The sequence below is a fragment of the Schistocerca serialis genome, chromosome 3, assembly GCF_023864345.2.
Source record: "Schistocerca serialis cubense isolate TAMUIC-IGC-003099 chromosome 3, iqSchSeri2.2, whole genome shotgun sequence".
NCBI lineage: Eukaryota > Metazoa > Arthropoda > Insecta > Orthoptera > Acrididae > Schistocerca > Schistocerca serialis.
In genome coordinates, this window is record NC_064640.1 from 404,674,426 (window position 1) to 404,695,206 (window position 20,781).

The following is a 20,781-nucleotide window of genomic DNA, read 5'->3' on the forward strand; positions in this document are numbered from 1 at the left end:
AAAGTAATTAGTCGAATAACCATATAAACGGTCAAGTCACATTAATGTGACCACCATCTATGTGTAATAACCACGCACAGATAGAATGTGGCAGCACTAGCAGTGGAGTGAGTGGAAGGTACGTCAGGCATTTCGGGGGAATTCAGACAACAGTGCAGTCGCTATCGTAATGCGAGAACGGATCGATTTATCTGACGTCCAAAAGAGCATGATCATTGGCTTTCGGGTCAAGGGTAGAGCATTTCCTAAATGACTACGTTTGTATACTGTACGAGTGTTGTCGTGGTTAAAAGATACCGTACATGGCAAGATGGCGCTATCCAAAATCAAGTCCGAGGCAACAGTGACGCACCTCTGGCCACAGGGGTGAACGACGGCTGCGGAGATGTGTAAGGGCGAATGGACGTGCAACTGTTCAACAACTGAGTGCCCAGATGAACCAAGAAGCTACCAACAGTGTCTCTTCAACGACCATTTAGCGAACGTTGCTGTATATGGGCCTCTGCAACTGGCGCCTGGTCCATACTGCCATGCTGACTGCTGCGTTCATCGGCGACGAAGGCTCGAATTTTCACGCCAGTCCCGTAACTGGACGTCCGATACAGGTGACCTTTCAGACGCATCACGTTTTATACTTCATCGGTCAGATGACTACTGGCATGTGAGGCTTGAAATAGCTAGAAGCTAATACCCTGCAACAATCGTCGGAAGGGCCCACGCTGGAGTAGAAAGCGTTATGGGTCTGGAGAATGTTTTCGGGCCATTATCTGGGTGACCTTGTCATTCTGTGAGGTGCAATGGATCTACATAAGCATGCATCTATCCTTGGGGACCACAATATATATAAATGACATAGTAGATAGTGTCGGAAGTTCCATGCGGCTTTTCGCGGATGATGCTGTAGTATACAGACAAGTTGCAGCATTAGAAAATTGTAGCGAAATGCAGGAAGATCTGCAGCAGATAGGCACTTGGTGCAGGGAATGGCAACTGACCCTTAACGTAGACAAATGTAACGCCTTGCGAATACGTAGAAAGAAGGATCCTTTATTGTATGATTATATGATAGCGGTACAAACACTGGTAGCAGTTACTTCTGTAAAATATCTGGGAGTATGCGTACGGAACGATTTGAAGTGAAATGATCATATAAAATTAATTTTTGGTAAGGCGGGTACCAGGTTGAGATTCATTGGGAGAGTCCTTAGAAAATGTAGTCCATCAACAAAGGAGGTGGCTTACAAAACACTCGTTCGACCTATACTTGAGTATTGCTCATCAGTGTAGGATCCGTACCAGGTCGGGTTGACAGAGGAGATAGAGAAGATCCAAAGAAGAGCGGCGCGTTTCGTCACAGGGTTATTTGGTAACCGTGATAGCGTTACGGAGATGTTTAGCAAACTCAAGTGGCAGACTCTGCAAGAGAGGCGCTCTGCATCGCGGTGTAGCTTGCTGTCCAGGTTTTGCGAGGGTGCGTTTCTGGATGAGGTATCGAATATATTGCTTCCCCCTACTTATACCACCTGAGGAGATCACGAATGTAAAATTAGAGAGATTCTAGCGTGCACGGAGGCTTTCCGGCAGTCGTTCTTCCCGCGAACCACACGCGACTGGAACCGGAAAGGGAGGTAATGACAGTGGCACGTAAAGTGCCCTCCGCCACACACCGTTGGGTGGCTTGCGGAGTATAAATGTAGATGTAGATGTAGAACATCCCTACATTTAGTTTGTTTTTCCTCGGCACGATGGCATCTACTAGCAGGACAATGCAACATGTTACACAGCTCACAGTGTACTTGTGTGTTTCCAAGAGCACCGGGATGAGTTTACCGTACTCCTTATCCACCAGACCACCCAGATTTAAACCAGATCGTGAATCTATGGGACTATCTACATCAGGCTGTTCGCGTCAGGGATCCTCAACCGAGAAGACTAGCGCAGCTGGCCAAGGCACTGGAGTTGTCATGGCTCCAAACTCCTCCTCGTGCCTTCCAGAACGTCACTGACTCTCTTTCTGCACGTCTCGGAGCGGTCCGCGCTGAAAATCGTGGTTACTGAGGGTTTTGACAAATGGTGACATTAATGTGACTGGATAGTGTATGTATGGTGTTAAAAATACATATAACTTTAATTATTGATCGCATGTTACCATTTTGTGCACTTTCAGAATGTTTTCATCAGTGGTTTCTGTATTAAAATGTCCTGTGTCTGTAACAGAATAGAGACCACGTTTTATTTTAGCAGCCGGCCGCAGTGGCCGTGCGGATCTAGACACTTCAGTCCGGAACCGCGTGACTGCTACGGTACCAGGTTCGAATCCTGCCTCGGGTATGGATGTGTGTGATGTCCTTAGGTTAGTCAGGTTTAAGTAGTTCTAAGTTCTAGGGGACTGATGACCTCTGATGTTGAGTCCCATAGCGCTCAGAGCCATTTGAACTTTTTTTTTTATTTTAGCCTCTCATTTTTAACTAAGAAGGACCAGAGTCCCTATTTGGCTTTACCAGCTTTGAATGAATTTTCTTATGCGATACATGGGCCTGAAGCAAATAAATATTACGTCACAGTGTTGGAGTTTATCTATTTCAATAAAAAATAATTTGCATGATTATTTGAAAACACATCATAAAATAAAAAATTCTTAGTTTATGTTGACATTTCACTTGTTCCATCGTAATAAAAATAAAATTTCTTCGATATCATTCTCATCTCTACACCAAGCAGAGAACATATCACTTTGCAGTTGCAGCTAGCACTTTGTGGAAAACCAAAAAAGTCGTTATGTAGGTCTTACATCCTATCAGTCGCGATATCGAGAAGAGTTGTGAAGACCACATGGGAACAATACCAATAATGTCTGACGATTTGCTGGAAATTGTGTTTAAGAAGCTAGTAGAGACTGACGAGATAATGGAAGCGATGAAAACGACGGAAACTATGGAAGTGCATTGCTTCTGACTGCCCCGAGTGCTACCAGCTAGTCACTTGTTAAACCCTGACATCATTATGATGGTATGTTAGCGACAAACCCAGTTCACTCCTGACGCAGTCAATTTATTACTCGCGAGACAGAGTAACATTTTCCCACCTCCACTCGCAGTCCTGCTGTGTTACAAAACTCCAGCAAAGCAGCCTAGATCGGACTCCTAGAACCTCACACAGATTCCATTTTTCTCCCATGACAACGTCAAAATATTTTATACTTCACCGTACGCGCACAAGAAATAAAGTTTCAACATTACTATTACTCAGTGACTCACCACTACATTTTCCATTTAATCTCTAGAGATCTGAAGCAAAATCTGTACAGTACATCGAAACAAACAACCATTAATATACTGACTGGCCTGACTAATAATACATTCACGAATAATATCAGGTTGCTAACGAGACAAAATGACATAGACTCAAAAATAAAAGTTACTTTACTTTAGTTTACTAATGCAATATTAACTTCTTTTCACATTGTAAACTGCACATGCTTAATGAATGTTTTCTCATTATTGTTATTTGTTGACATAAAAATGGAAACAAACATTCACAAATGATGTTACGTTTTCTTAAATTAGAAAGTTACATTTTATCAAGTATGAAACTTCTTGAAACATTTTCTTTCCGGGCTTAGGCAAGAGAACGCCTTATATTCAGATTTTTCAGGCTTGGACAACCCGTTCTCCAGCACCTTGATCTCTTTTTTTTAGTAACCATCCCTGGCTCATTAAAAACACATTTACATCTCTTCGCCTATGGTACTAGTGGCTGAACTGATATTCTCTTTCTCTTTTTGTCCTCTTGCCTTCCATCGCGTTCCTTTTCTTCATTTTCTTCATTTCGTGTGGTTTTTTGGAAGTAAACAAAATTTTGTTAACTAATAATAAACGGGGTAAGATGGTATCGACTGTCGGTTGATTATAGGTGTGTCAATATACGAATAAAGTATATATGAATGAAGTGTGATAAATCGAACTTCACAGAATTACTTTTCACTTCATTTTCTATGGTATAAACGGAATCAGGAAACTGTTAACACATTCTGGCACGGATTTAGAAGGAAATAAAACTAAATCAATAATACTAACTTTTCCTCTGGGAAGTCATACTGTGTCTTTCAGGAACCGACTGTTATTAGAGAGGATGCGTAAATAGAGAATAACCAAGAATGATTGTGTCCCATATGTGGTAATACCTTGCGAATAAGATTTTCACAGCAGTTTTTAATTTTTCTAGGGTTAATTTTAAGTGAATTTGACTGATTATAGCTAGTGTGGACTCAGTAATTATAATCGATAACTTAGAGCTATGCTAGATTTTTCCATTGTTGGCTGTAAAACAGAAGTGAAGATCATTTTATGATGTTAGTGTTTCCCCTAAGTAAACAAGGAAATAGTGGATAATGGTAGTTAACCGGGAAGAAGCGGATACGTACAGATAATTCCTTTTGGTATGCAGTAAACATGTCATATGATGAGGTATTAATAATTTCCAACTAATAATGTTACTTATTATCTAATGATGTTTCATTACAAAAAATGTATTATCAAACCATGCTACGACCTTTTTCTTTTTTTCCTTGGAAATAATGAAAAGATTAGTTAAATTTTTTCCTATCATATTTTTTTTTAACCAGATTCATATGTTCTTGATTCTAAATGTGAGTACAGGATTACATTTTCTGTATTGCACCAATACAACAAAAAATTATTGGAGACAATACAATTACTCGAAAATAAACTGTACGGGAATAAAAGAAGAAGTTTCAAAGCTTATTGGCTTCAAAGATGAATATCCCAGCAGCAAAACCTGAAGTCGCTACAGTCCAAAATCAACGAAACGTTTCTTCTGTACAGCTCTTGATATTTTCGTACGTTCGAATCATGTGCCTAATCTTTTACAAATCTCTGCCGTTCGCCGGTCGTATACAATGCTTCGCAGTAAACTTTCATTTACTTTCACATTTATACGGGATGGGACGCGAACACCACCGCCAAAATTTTAGAAGTCGATGGATGGTTACTGAGTATTTCGATATAAGTGATCCGTGGTCTCCGGTGACTCGTTACAGAGTAAATTCATTTCATTTCATTCCTTACCGCCCATGTCTTTATATCTGAATTGCCCTGAAAATTTCGACAAAACTGTGCAGTTGTCGACATTATGCTATGTGTGTCTCGTTTCGACACAAACTTGTTCCATTCACACGCGGTAGCTGCTGTTGACAACAATAGTGCTCACTTTACTCTTCGTCCTCAAGCTTGTCTTCAGTAGTACTCGATTCCGTCTATGATTTGTTTTCCTGTAGTTTCAGTTGTGCGTTAACTGTGAGACACATCAGTACGGATAATTTTACTGATGAAAAGTAGGCCGATATGGAACTTGTGTATGGATTCACAAAATGTAAAAGCAGCATGACAATCTACTACACTGCCTACAATAAGCCTGTCCGTTGTCTTGTGGGGTAATGCTGCGCGGTATGGGATCCTTACTGGATAGTATAGTATCTGCGTCCTGGAGACACTAATCGTGGCCTACACAGTGGAGTCACTGGTGAGGGAAGGGTGGACAACCGCACGGTACAGTCGGAGCTTGGTATTTAAGTCTATGTCTCTGCTGGTGAAGTGCGGGTACAGTGCTTTTATCAGCTTCAGCCCCTTTTGGGTGACATACTCTGTATATCGGTGGAAGAGGATTTAATGGAGGCCATGCTCAGGTCTAAGTACTGATGATGCGCAGATACAAAACGTGGACAATTATCAAAAATTGTTCAAATGGTTCTGAGCACTATGGGACTCAACATCTATGATCATCAGTCCCCTAGAACTTAGAACTACTTAAACCTAACTAACCTAAGGACATCACACAACACCCAGCCATCACGAGGCACAGAAAATGGACAATTATCAGGCTCCTGTCTTGTGGTGTGAAATAGTCCCGCTTTGGCCGCGCCTCCTGTCGGCCATTGGAACGCCGTCATACGATAAGAGTAGCGCTCGCATTGGCTGCGTCCAGTGTCCCTGCCGGTGACAAACTGCATTATGTTTGTTGCTGTTCCGCTGGCTATCTACCCGGAGCTGCACCGAGTTGGCTTGCAGAAGTCTGTACAGGAAGCGGACGACGCCTGAGGCAAGGCCACCCGACAGAGGCTGGTGCGTGCGCTGCGGTTGTCGTGCGGTCGAAAAGCAGGTCGGGGGATGCAGATGTTCAGAGAAGGGCAGCTTATTTTGTATTATCGCGACATAGAAGAGAGAGTATCACGAATATTATACAGGATTTGTAGCGACAATCATTAAAATAAAGGTGTTTTTCGTTGCGGCGAGATCTTTTCACGAAATTTCAATCACAAATTTCTCCTCCTAATGTGAAATTCTTATGTTGACACTTATCTACACAGGAAGAAATGACCATAGTAATAAAATAAGAGGAAATAGAAGGATTTAGGTCTCCGTTTTTCCTACGTGCTATTCTGGAGAGGAACGGTGTAGAAATTGTCTCATGGTAGTTCGATTAACCCTCTGCCAAGCACTCAGGTGTCAGTAGCAGAGGAGGCATGTACATGCAGATGTTATGTTGAAGCGTTCCAACAGTGATGACAACCACAGCACAGTACACATCACAAAACATATGTCTGAAAAAATGGTTCAAATGGCTCTGAGCACTATGGGACTTAACATCTGAGGTCATCAGTCCCCTAGATCTTAGAACTACTTAAACCTAACTAACCTAAGGACTTCACACACATCCATGCCCGAGGCAGGATTCGAACCTGCGACCGTAGCGCATATGTCTGAGAGTTGTGGCACTGTTATGTGTTTTGTGTTGCAGAGTTTCGTGAGCACATATTACAGGCGTTTTCACTGTTTTACTGTTGTGATGGTATTTTCACAGAAACTTAGGTAACTGGACAAACAAATCGTATAATTCATAATTACATGTTTACTCTGTAACGAGCCACCGAAAACCACGGCCCCTTATGCCAAAATACTCAAAAAATATCCATGAGCAACTTACTCCGAAATTATGTCGGTGAAGTTCGGGTTCATCTGATATACACAGTCATATAGGAATTGCGTTTGCTGTAAACTGTTATCAAACAATAGATTAGAAGTGCTGTTTGGTATCGCTTATGAAATATAAGTCTTGTTATGGTCCATGATTGACTGCATTTCTCCTTACGAGGCTACCTAAGTGTCCATATCCCGTGCATGCTGGTAAAAACATACCGGTCCCCGGAGAATTGATCACTCTGTCTGTACAGCTTCTCTAATTGTTACAGGTCTTTGCTGACATGTAGCAGTTGTTCTGAGAATGACTAACTGCTGATGTGCTCTTTCTACAATTGTATCGAATAAGATACAATCGACGTTCATACAAAGTACAGCGCACTTTGTGCATGAACACAATTTGAACGGCCGTACCAGGTATGACACCTGGGGTTGGTGGAGGCTAAAGTGTTGATTTATTACCTCGATAATTCCTACTTATATCCCAAGTCTACTAACGTCTGTGCTGCTGGCACGCGCCTAAGCAGCCAGCACTGCAGTTCTACCCAGTCTACTTTTCTTTTTTTCAGGACTAAAATGTGATTCTTCCTTTCCGCTGCCGACAAATGGAGCTCGCTAACTTGGGACTCTTAACTTGTGCCGACTGCGCCACTTTCGCACGAAAACTCTCTCCCCCGTTGGAGCTGTCTCCAACGTGATAGCGTAGAGTGGACCGCTCCCACAGGGACCCTGCCGTCTCTCAGCTCCCCTTTCCTCCACGCGCTCTTCCCAGTACAATTCAGTATTGATTTCAGATACTCAGAATCAGCATCCGCCCAAGATAGCGCACTACCGAAACAGGGAAAACAATTGTACTTTGATTTAGAAAACTATTTACAATTTACCAACACAATTAACTTGTTTCCCTACCATACTGTATCCACGATCCTTTCCGTAACGCTGAGACGCGCCCTACGGCACCTAATTCAGAAAGCCTTTAGGATGGGATCTTAACTGCCAAACTATTCGTTGCTGCAACGAAAAACTTAGACTTTGTGAGACAACTAGGTATGAAGGAACCGAAGCAGACATCTGACAAAATTTCAGCTCACTCAACTCCATCTACGTTATTTACTACATTCGTTAGACTGACTTAAGATTTTTTATGTACTGTGTTATTATGATTAGTCTATAACTTGAAGACAAAGTCGATATACGAGCCAGCACCGTATCGCATTTAGTTCACAATATTTTCAGTTTTTATATAAACGAGCAACAAATTCCATCTGGTGTGTTCTTCTGATTCGATAATCAGCTTCAACGTGACGAACACATAGGTACCACTAACAAGGTCTTCTGGTTTCTACTTCAATGTAGTATTATAATGAAGACTCTAATCGAGGAGATCCATTTCATTATCTGCCATTTTAATATTTGTGAGATTTCTTCCCAGCCACAAAATTGTTGCTCTATTTCCTGTGTTATGTCTACAGTTTTGTTACTCTTCCTCTGTAAAATATAGATATCTTAAATCTCATAACAGTCTTGCCCTGTTCATTGTCAACCAGATTTTAGAACATGTTTTTTGCTCGCGTATCATGTCATTTCTGGAAACCCAGAATCTACTCTGTAGGAATTAACATGGATTCCGGAAACAGTGATCGTGTGAGACCCAACTCGCTTTATTTGTTCATGAGACCCAGAAAATATTAGATACAAGCTCCCAGGTAGATGCCATTTTCCTTGACTTCCGGAAGGCGTTCGATACAGTTCCACACTATCGCCTGATAAACAAAGTAAGAGCCTACGAAATATCAGACCAGCTGTATGGCTGGATTGAAGAGGTTTTAGCAAACAGAACACAGAATGTTGTTCTCAATGGAGAGATGTCTACAGACTTTAAAGTAACCTCTGGCGTACCACAGGGGAGTGTTATGGGACCATTGCTTTTCAACATATATATATATATATATATATATATATATATATATATATGACCTAGTAGATAGTGTCGGAAATTCCATGCGGCTTTTCGCGGATGATGCTGTAGTATACAGAGAAGTTGCAGCATTAGAAAATTGTAGCGAAATGCAGGAAGATCTGCAGCGGATAGGCACTTCGTGCAGGGAGTGGCAACTGACCCTTAACATAGACAAATGTAATGTATTGTGAATACATAGAAAGACGGATCCTTTATTTTATGATTATGTGATAGCGGAACAAATACTGGTAGCAGTTACTTCTGTAAAATATCTAGGAGTATGCGTACGGAACGATTTGAAGTGGAATGATCATATAAAATTAATTGTTGGTAAGGCGGGTACCAGGTTGAGATTCATTGGGAGAGTCCTCAGAAAATGTAGTCCATCAACAAAGGAGGTGGCTTACAAAACGCTCGTTCGGCCTATACGTGAGTATTGCTCATCAGTGTAGGATCCGTACCAGGTCGGATTGACAGAGGAGATAGAGAAGATCCAAAGAAGAGCGGCGCGTTTCGTCACAGGGTTATTTGGTAAGCGTGATAGCGTTACAGAGATGATTAGCAAACTCAAGTGGCAGACTCTTCAAGAGAGGCGCTCTGCATCGCGGTGTAGCTTGCTGTCCAGGTTTCGAGAAGGTGCGTTTCTGGATGAGGTATCGAATATATTGCTTCCCCCTACTTATACCTCCCGAGGAGATCACGAATGTAAAATTAGAGAGATTCGAGCGTGCACGAAGGCTTTCCGGCGGTCGTTCTTCCCGCGAACCATACGCGCGACTGGAACAGGAATTGAAATCGCACGGAAATTGCCCTCCGCCACACACCGTTGGGTGGCTTGCGGAGTATAAATGTAGATGTAGTAGATGTAGATTTCATCCTACCTATGTATAAGGTGTGTGAGAAAAGTAAAGAGACTGATCTTTTTATCTACCAAAATGTTAATTTTTTTCAGATGACTATAATGTTCCCTTTAAAGTCATTCCCTTTGCTAGCTATACAACGAAGGAGTCGTTATTCACAATCTTTCTAGGAGTGCTGAAAGGTTTCAACCTGTAGGGGCTTTAAAATGTCCGTCAGGATGTTATCAGGTGAATACGGCGTACGGCGGAGTAGGGGAAGGGGGGGGGGGGGGGAAGGGCTGTGGAACAACAGGAATGCTTTTTGAGGTCAAAAACTCTATGATGGAAGTGGCCGTGTGACATGGGGCCTTGTCATGATGTCTGCAATATCCAGTCCCACACGATTTACCCTTTCCTGAGCCATTCAAGAGCATCTTTGTGAAACACTTGATTGACAGTTTGTTCTGGAGGAAAAATCATACAAGAGCAAGCACACTTTCGACATTTTCGTCGGGTTTTGAAGTTGAAGGTCTCCCTGAGTGAGGTGCATGTTCAACGTGTTCTCGGCTTTCCAAAAATGATTTGTATGTGCGGAAAACTTGTGCTCCTAATAAGGAATGTTCCCCAAAGGCCTGTTTAAACATTTCAGAGGTCACACTCGCGTATTTACCAAGCTTAACGCAAAATTTAATGGCATAATCCGTTCTAAATTCCACTGTTCCATTTTCATAACGCCCAACAAAAGCACAACTTCACTTATAGCGATCTCAAAAATCACGCGAAGGCTGTACGAAGCTGAAACTCGGACTCAGCATCTCGAACTCATGGACACACGGTTTTACACAGAAGTAGAAAAACCCAGTGTTACCAAATCGTTGCCGGCCAGTGTGGCCGTGCGGTTCTAAGCGCTTCAGTTTGGAACCGCGTGACCGCTACGGTCGCAGGTTCGAATCCTGCCTCCGGCATGGATGTGTGTGATGTCCGTAGGTTAGTTAGGTTTAAGTAGTTCTACGTTCTAGGGGACTGATGACCTCAGATGTTAAGTCCCATAGTGCTCAGAGTCATTTGAACCATTTTTGAACCAAATCGTTCACTTTCCTCCCTCGTATACCGTTGAACTGAATTTGGTGCCTATTTCAGAACATCGCCCCAGACTGAATCTGATGGGGGGTTCTGCCAAAATCGTTAATGTTGAAAGCTACAGGGTGGCGCACGATAAGTCACCTGATTTGTTTCGCGACTAACAGATATGTTGTTGACAATATTTGTAATTTATTGATGTAGAAGTAAAGAATACAGCTTGGAAATACAACCTAATGAATCACATGTTCAATATGACTGCCGTTTTGGTTTAGAACTTTTTCAAGTTGCACACGTCCATTTGTGACGACTCTCCGACACGAATCTTCTGGAATGGTGCGGCGTAACTCCACAATGATTGCCCTATGTTGCACTGCATTTTTGGGTTTTCTGTGGTTTACCTTCTCTTTAAGGAACCCCCAAAGGAAGAAGCCACATGTGTTAATGTCCGGGCTGTGGGGTGGTCACATTCCTCCTCCTGCATAACGTTCGGGAAATCTGTTTGACAGTACCCTAAGGCCAAGTCTTTCGTGTAGGAAATCAAGCACAACGTTGGCAGTATGGGGGCGTGCTCAATCCTGCATGAACCATTCTGTCTGCAATGGAAGACATAAGGCCACGAGTTGAGGACAGAACTGGTTTCGCAACATGTGTAAATAGCGTTCAACGGCTACTGTAGCATCGAAGAAGAACGGACCGATGATTGCATGGCTTGACAGCGCGATCAACACACACACTTTCTCCCCATAGGTGTCTTCCGTGTGGATTATTCGCGGAGGTTCACGTGCCCAGAATCGAACGTTCTGTTTGTTCACAACATCATTCACGTAAAAATAAGCTTCGTCGGAAGACCATGTGTTGTGTAGCACTGCCTCTTGGTCTTGCTCGATTGCCCATCTTGTAAATTGCAGTCTCCGCTCCTTATCTCTCGCAGTAAGCTTATGCACTAGAGTCAGTCATCTTGTATGGATACAAGCGAAGGTCGGATTGAATAATTCTTTGTACAGATCGGCGTGAACTTCCCAACTCGGCACTGGCTTTTCTTGTTGATTTGCTCGGACAACGAGTCAAAGCCACTCGAACTGCTTCAGGTTTTTGCGGCGAACGTACGGCACGTGCATGTGGCCGCTGACACTCCAAAACAGATCCAGTACCTTCAAATTTTTGATGTTATCTGCGTATTGTCTGTGGGCTGGGAGCCCACCGTGTGCCGAAATGAGCACGAAACCTTCTCTGTGTCAATGTAACGCTGTTCGTCGCAGCGAACAGTAACACAATCTTCGTCTTTTGCGCGATGGTCAACCGTCCTTTGTCCGCCATCGCGGTAAACTGAAATGGCGGACTCACAACGGAAGCGATGAACTCACAGCGACATCTGGCGTAATTTCCAAGAACTTCACGAAATTGAGCGCACAATTTGAAAGCTATTGCCCCAATAGTATACTTGTAGGATCAAAATTCAATCGTGTGCCACCCTGTTCATGTGAAACGATGCGATCTGGACTGAAACTTACAAATAAAGGGCGTTGTGGTTAAGACAGAACAGGTTTACCAACAGCCAGCTATTGTACTATTGTGCCAACTCCTTGTCATGACATTCGATGCCAATGTTAAGGAACTGGAAACTGTAAAAACATAATTTTGTATCCGAGTCAAACCGCCTCATTGCTGCTCTCAAAATTTGGCACGCTGGTCAAATCGTGCAGTATCGAGATTTGTGGGACGTGGGACATGCGGCTGTGACAGTGGTGCAATGATGTACTGCAGGGGAACGTGATGGTATGCCCACACACACACATTACATCCGTAATACACGAGTTTACTAGCGAAGACAAAATAATATATATATATATATATATATATATATATATATATATATATATATGTGTGTGTGTGTGTGTGTGTGTGTGTTGAGGACACAGCGTCGCCTGCTTATGTGTTTATTCCAATTCTATTAATCAGTTTTTTCCACCTACCTCTGTCTGTCTCTCCCCACGGCCCTCTGTCTGTTCATCTCCTCCTCTCATCTTTTTCTCTGTACTCCCGCCCCCCCCCCCCCTCTACACACTCTCTCACTCTCTGTCCATTTCGTTCTGACCCTCTATCCATCTGCTTCGCTCTCTCTCTCCTCCTCCCTTCTCCCTCTGTCCATCTCCTCCTCTTCCCTTTCTCTGCCCATTTCCCCTTCCCCTCTTTCTGTGTGTCTCCTCCTCTCCCCCCTCCCCATGTCTGTGTCCATCTCCTCCTTCTCCCTCTTTGTCTGCCCATCTCTTCCTCACTATGTTCTTTCTTTATGTTATCACCCTGTCCCCAATAGGAGGTTTTTGGTGCTTACCTTCCCTCCCCTTGCAATATTTCTTTCCAGATAGTGAGTAATACATATACCAAGTCTGGCAGAAATTGATCCATGGGTTTAGGAGGAGTTTTTCATCCTCATCTTTTGCAGCATATCCACATGTCACACATATGTGTGGGGTTTGTCAGCGAGAAAAAGTTTTGTAAAGTTTGTCATAAGTCACTAAGTGCTCTCATTCTCAAATACTGGATGAATAAAGTCTGGGTACCCGTGCGTCGTGGGCTATAATTCTTTTCCAAGCCCACTCCCACCACTTTGATGGGTAGGCAGTGCTTACTCTCCATAGCATACTGCACAGAGAATGGCAGAGACTTGTTCTTTTTTATGGTCAATATCTCTTATTCATTACATCAAGCATTTCCTTTCGGTATTCAGCAGTGACACTTTTCTGTGAAAACAGCACTTCCGTCCGATAGTTTCCGTGATTCCTTTCTGTTAGGAGTTGAACTGACTACTGCTACTGACGTGTGTGCCTCCTAGAGAATAAATTATTTGGGGCATACACTCACACGCGCGCGCACACACACACACACACACACACACACAGCTGAAATTTATTGCGCGGGAACCACCGCCAACATCATCACTTAAACATAAGACAAAGGTACAAAACTTTAGTAACGTATAACGCACAGCACGCGCCGTTAATATTTGATTGACTGGAAGACCGAGGTTGTTCTGTTCAAAGCGAGTACAGAGCGAACAAGGTGGTGCATTGGCTGTGATACTAGACTCGTACTCGGGAGAAATGACTCTCATATCTCACCAAACTGCGCTTCTTTATGTTCGCCGTGCTTTCAATAAATCATCCGGATAAAAGGCTGATTTCGCAAACACGGCTGTAGTGGATGTCCTTTTCCCAGGCTTGTCAAATCCGAGTTTGTGCCCCATCACAAATGACTCGACGTCGAAGGAACATTGCTCGCTAACTTCCATTTCCTTTGTCATTTCACCGTGACAAACTTCGTCGACTTACTTGCAGAATACATTCGTGAGGACATAATACCCTTTAAGGACCTCAAGGCAGATTTGTGAAGTAAATGGAAGCAAGAAGCCTCTAATGAGTTGTTTGGCACCATTCATGATAATAATTCGTGAATAATGTTCAATGCATACACATTGCTGCAGGCCGTGCATCATCCGTAATACACTGGTTTACTAGCGAGACAAAATAACATAAGTTAAAAATTAAGTCTTACTAAGTTTTAGTTTACTTCCGTAATACAGATCTCTTTTCATGTTGCATATTGCACAAGCTCGTTGAAGCTTATCTTATTACTGTTATTTATTGAGATAAAAATCGTAAATAAACATTCTAAAATTTGCAAAATACAACCCAGTCCCGTGCATGTTGACCTGATTCTTTTTTCAGTAGCCATTTGTGGCATGTGCAAAACACGTTTGTATTTTTTGGCCAAAGGAGGTAGTAGTTGATCTGATTTTCTGTTAGTTTTGTCCTCCTTCATCACCCTCCACTCCATCAGTTTCTGGTTCTCCTGTTGTCGTGTTTCCCCTTCCAGTGCTGTTGTACGTAAGATTTTTGGCAGTGTCCTAACTGGAGAAACAACATCACATTACATCCTATGCAACATCTCTTCAGCATTTTAGTACTCAGCGTATGATTCCGCAATGGAACCTAAACTTAAGATAACTAAGAATTGATACGACAGTTATCAAAGAAGACATACGCAACCTAATATCAACAAAATATTGTTAAAATTACGAATTAACAACGTATTAAATATGATAAATCAAAGACAGCATCAATTTGAGCAACTTAAACCAATTCTCACGTCATTTCATTTAGTATAATTGGAATAACGAATCTGTTAAAAGCTTTATAGCATTGTTTTGGAAATAAATAAACCTAAACCAACAATACTAACCTTTTCTTCTAGAAGTCACGTTCAAATTCTGGAAACTACTTAACAAGTGTAGCCTAAATCTAATAATGACAAATAGCTTCCACAGAGCGTTTCGAAACAGGTACAGAAATAAGCGCACTTTGGTAACAAATATAATGTGAAACAATGTTGTATCATGACTATCAGTATAGCCTACGTAGATGTACTCGATATGAAATGAAGCTTACAATCAATTTCGGTTAGGAATAACTTCCATGTAGACCAAAGATGTGAGAGGGATCAATGAAACACTCTCTAGACACTGGCGCTGTAGTCAAAGCAGACAACCTGACAAAAAAAGTGAAGCGTCCAAAAGGGGAAGAGTAAACGAAACGAAACATCGCGGTTTGAGCTTATATGTCACGTTATTTCAATGATTACAAACTCCAGTGAAATTTTCAAATAATTTGTCGGTTTGAGCCCACTTTTCAGTATGACGTTGCACGTCCTCCGACTTGGATGCATGCACTGATTCGGTGGACAAGAGTGTCGTAAGGTCGTTGTGTTCTTTCCTGAGGCAAGATGACGCACAGCTGTTACAACAGGTCCTTCATACCTGATACACTGGGAGTGGGACGGAATTGATGTCCTAGCTGCTCCCAAAAATGTTCTATTGGTGATTGATCTGGGGATCTTGCTGGCCACAGGAGTAACTCAACACCACGAAGCTTGTTTATAGAGACATGTGCCACGTGTGGACGAACGTTGTCCTGTTGTTGAAAAATGGCAGCACGACACTGCCTTGCGAGATGTAACATATGAGGACGCAAGCTGTCTGTGACGTACCTTTGTGCCATTAGAGTTACACCAATCACTGCCAACCGTGACCTGAAGTCAGACCAGATGGTTCCCCACATTATGATGTCAAGAGTAACTCCACAGTGCCTCACAAAAAATTGGAAGAATGTGACTCCTCCCTAAATCGCAGCCATACTCGGCACCGATGGTCATATGGTTCATCGCTGAACACAATACGACACCATTCATCAGTAGGCCAGGCTTCTCGGTCACAGGACTACACCAAACACGGCGGATTGTGTTGTCGAGTTAACAGCGGCCTCTGCATGGGTCGGCAATTGGTTCAAATGGCTCTGAGCACTATGCGACTTAACTTCTGAGGTCATCAGTCGCCTAGAACTTAGAACTAATTAAACCTTACTAACCTAAGGACATCACACACATCCATGCCCAAGGCAGGATTCGAACCTGCGACCGTAGCTGTCGCTCGGCTCCAGACTGTAGCGCCTAGAACCGCACGGCCACTCCGAGGACGGCAATTCACCAGTCGGGCAGTTATTAGTCTGATCAGTGGTGCAGGATGACACACAGTGTTAGGGAGTCCATTACTTAACCTCGGATGGCACGCTCTGACGTCGAGGGGTTACGGTATTGTAATTGGGAATGATTTCAACTTGCCAGGCATAGACTGGGAGAATCACGCTATCAAAACTGGTGCCAGAGACCATTTTTAACAAGCACGGACAGACGCTCTTTGCCTTTGGTAAAGCAAGTTAAACAATGTAAGTTAGCACTGTGGTTCCAAATCCACATTAAACATGACGTCCCTTCGACATATATTTAAGCTAGACCATGACAGGGGCGGAAGTCACGCCAGGCAGAAACTCTGTCACCAGTTTGCTTTCTTAAACGAGATTTTTTTTAAATTAATGAGCCAGTCGAGATGCAAGGTCACAGAGCACTTATTTCGTATTGTATTTGAACGTGAGATGTTGAAAATATTGGTGCTGGACTGCGACTGAAACTTTATTTTCCTTTTGCTGGATTTGACCCTTTGTGATGATGCAGTTCCATCGTTTCATTGTCTCCCCATGATTCCGACCTCATCAACATCTCCACGAAGAACGCGTGCCTCGGTTCGAATCCTGGGCCAGCACAAAAGCTTACATCGTGTCATTTCAACTTGTAACATGCACACACGAAACTACAGACGACAAATGATTGTGATTTTTTTCATCACCTCTCTGTGCTTTTTGAACAACGCTGGTAGGTACCTGTTTCGACTCCCAGTGAGACACAGAACTTTGCGTCATGTTATATCCACTTCAGACATGTGTATATCTTGCTTTATGTAAAGTAAACCGATTTTTAATGTATATTCGTGACTAGAAGTCAACGACAATAGGTGCTAAGTTCGAATCCCAGTAAGACAAAATTTTTTCGTCTCATCATTTCAGTTTCAATCATCTCGCTATTGGTGAAAAATTATGATTTCTAGTATTTGATTGTGCTTAATTAACAATCCGATTAGGTGCCGGGATCGAATCCCCTTCCAACGCAAAACTTTGTGCCGTGTCATTTCAAGTTCAAGCCTGCGCACACTTTGTTACTTGTGATTGAAACTATATATAATATCTTTCGTGGTTAGTTAACAGGAACAATAGTCGATGGATTGGAGCCCGGGTCCCAGTCCAATACAAAAATGTTTCTAATGTAATTTCAAGTTGATATTTGCTTATTTAAATGTCATTTGTTGCAATAAGTTTGAGTTTATAAGCGTAATGCCTGTGTCATCTCTAATAAAGAGTTTTCTGATATTTGGATTATCATGACATTAATTTGCATCTGGACTGATAGCTATGTAGAGAAGTTATCTCTTGTTGCCTCTTGTAGTAACCAGTTTGTGTAGTTAAACGACCGTACCGAAAAGAGAGCAGAGCACTTGTAAGACAATTACATTACGTGGGTTGCATACAAATCAGGCGAAATGCAATTCTGTTCTTTCGGATGCTTTTGACTGTGATAGTGCGTTCGACCAGTCAGTAGTGAGCAGGCAGTGTTAAGCTATGGACGTGCGAACGCAATATGTCAACGTTGTTGTCACACAAAACACAATGGAGCAATATCTCTAAATCAAGTGTTCAAGACATTCTCCACAATGCTTTGAAGAAGAGAAAAGTGTGTACAAAATCTGTGCTGCACACCTTGACTCTCGAATAAAAGCAATGACGCGTAAACGTCTGCCGCGATTTGTCTGAAATACAAAAACGTGGCCTGTTCTTTTCCGAAAAAACCACAACGGGTGACGAGACTTCGTGTTATCAATACAAATCTACTGATGAATTCTTCTCGGGTTATCAGCCGAATGGTGGCGTCCTCTTGTCGCAACGTTTCAATGAGTTTCGTACCCATCATCTTCTGGCGAAGTGTCGACGCTGACGCTGACGCTGAAAAGACGAGCCTGTCCTTGGCTCGAGATGGTGCAGTTTGGACAAAAATTTGCCATTCCTGAGGTTGTTAGGGGGGTGAGATTAGATCTTACCATTCTTGTTGATTTGTCCTTGCTAGTGGAGCCTTTAAGAAAGGTAAACACTCACTAATGGGGGATTAGTAAAACTTCATCCCTCAGCAGGTCAGGCCAACGCGTGGTTGGCCTATGGTGAGGTTGTTGGACCGGTCCTCGGATGAGCCGGTTGCGAAAGTGGCCCGCTTTCCCGTAGAATGGCGCGAATCCTATCTCGGACAGGCAGGATCCCAGTGTCCTCGTGGAGTTGGCACGTCGAGTAGCGCCTCGGAAGATGCATAGCAGTCTTTAGGGCGCGATTCTGTGTACCTGCTGCAGAGTAACAATTTGAGCATCTGCGGCTTTCCTCCGGACCACGGCCGCATACTCTACAGTGGGCGGACCAATGTTAGATATAGCGAGATGCCGTGTTGCGGGGGCAATGACTGCGGATTTAGCAGCGGATACAGGGCGCGAAGGCGTCCTATTGCTCTCCCTTTGACATCACGGCCGTAATGCTTCCAGGTGAGCCTCCTGTCTAGGGTGACCCTTAGGTATTTCGCCGTCCCACTCCATGGGATAGGTTCTCCCAGGATTTCCCCTGGCGTAAGCCCTGGCGGCAGAAGTCTTCGGCTGAAGACAACTGCCTGGCTCTTCGTGGCGTTGAATTTCAGCCGCCATTTTGTTACCCATGAGCCCAAGGCGTCGCACCCGCGTTGGAGGCGGTTTCCCAGAACTTAGGCGTTCATGCTGTGAGTGAACAGGGCCGTATCATCTGCGTACAGCACCAGTTCAACTCCTACCACTTTCGGGGCGTCGGCAGTGTACAGGGAGTACAGCGAGGGGCCGAATACCGACCGCTGAAGCACTCCTTCAAGTATCTGCCGGTCTGAAGACGTACCGCCGTCGGCCCTCATGTGGAAGGTTCGTTAAGACAGGTACGACCGCAGTAGCGTCATGTGGGACGTCGGTATCCCTTGTTCAAAAAGTTTGAACTCGAGACCGTCGTGCCACACCGAGTCAAACGCTCGGGACACGTCGAGGAACACTGCCCCAAGGTATTCCCTTGTTTCCAATGCCCTCATCGCCGGTTCTACCACCCGCAGGAGCTGGTGGGAAGTGGCATGCTCTTCTCGAAACCCGAACTGCTCGATGATGCCCTCCTGGGTGACGTACTGTATCAGTCTTCTCGTGTACAGCCTCTCGAAAACCTTCGAGAGGGACGGGAGCAAGCTGATGGGTCGGTAGCTGGTTGCCTGGCGTAGGTACTTGCCGGATTTCAGAATGGCTACAACCTCTGCGTGTTTCCACCCGGTGTAATCCCGGCGGAAGGTTCGTCAGCAGGAGGTTTGTGATGCCATCGCTGCCTCCAGCCTTCTTGAGGTTCAGCGAATGAAGCTGTGCAGCAATTTCTTCCTCCGTTATCGGCTCGATAACGTCGCCTTCCTCCCTTGCCGCGCGGAAGGTTGGTAGTAACTCGTGCACCCGCCGTATGTGCTCCACGTCGATGACGTCTGCCACCGGTGTGAAGTTCGCAGCAAATGCGTCAGCCAGAACGCTGGATTTCGCGTCCGGATCGCTGGCGAAGTCGTTCCCGACCTGTAAGGGCGGTATTCGCTGTCGCCAGCGTAGGAAATATTTTACCACCCTCCATGGACTACCATCCTCAGGACTGAGGGTAGACACAAGGTCTGCCCATTCCTGGTTCCGGTGTTGCTCGACTGCTGCCTTAATTTCCCGTCTCATGCGGTTTAAGCGACGCTTCGTGTCTGGTTGGCGAGTGAGCTGCCATTCACGAAACAGTCAGTAGCTGTCTCGAGAAGTCTCGTAGTCCTTGGCGTTGTCTCGGCGTGGCTTCATCTCCTGCTCGGAGTATTCTTCGGGGGAAGAATGCTAGGGCGGCGTCTGCACCTACCTCTGCGGGATTGGCGCGTCCTCGAGCCGTTCGAGGGCTTTCGTCCGAAAGCGCTCGGCGTCCAGCCTGCGATAGCTCGGACGGCTGTCTGGAAGAGAAACTCCGACCGAGGCCAAAAATGACCGGTACGTGGTCGGAGGACAGGACATTACGCATCTCGCCGGTCGCGAATTGCCCGATGCCCTTGAGAAGAGCAATATCGAGCACGACCGGTTGTCCCCGTACAGGGAATATCGTGGGGTCAAACGGCCCCACGGTGATCGCGCCGTTACATTGAACACCGCGGGAGAGGCTGCGCCCGCTGCGGTTGACAGTTCGCGAGTTCCATTCGGTGTGTTTCGCACTGAAATCCACGGCAATGAAAGCTCGCCCCTCCAGCGACAGCAGGGCGTCGAAGTCGTCTTCGTCTAGTGGTCTGCCAGGCTGCCGGTACACCGCCACGAAAAAAATCTTTCCGGCGGTGGTGTTGACGACCACTCCTGTGGCCTCCA

At 44.2% G+C, this 20,781-nt stretch overlaps 1 protein-coding gene across 1 annotated transcript in view; it reads left to right on the forward strand.

Annotated features, from left to right (window-relative positions):
* The window catches only part of LOC126470891 (transmembrane protein 272-like), a 32,736-nt gene that overhangs the window by 207 nt on the left and 11,748 nt on the right, over positions 1 to 20,781 (forward strand). The gene's annotated exons all lie outside the window — the stretch shown is intronic.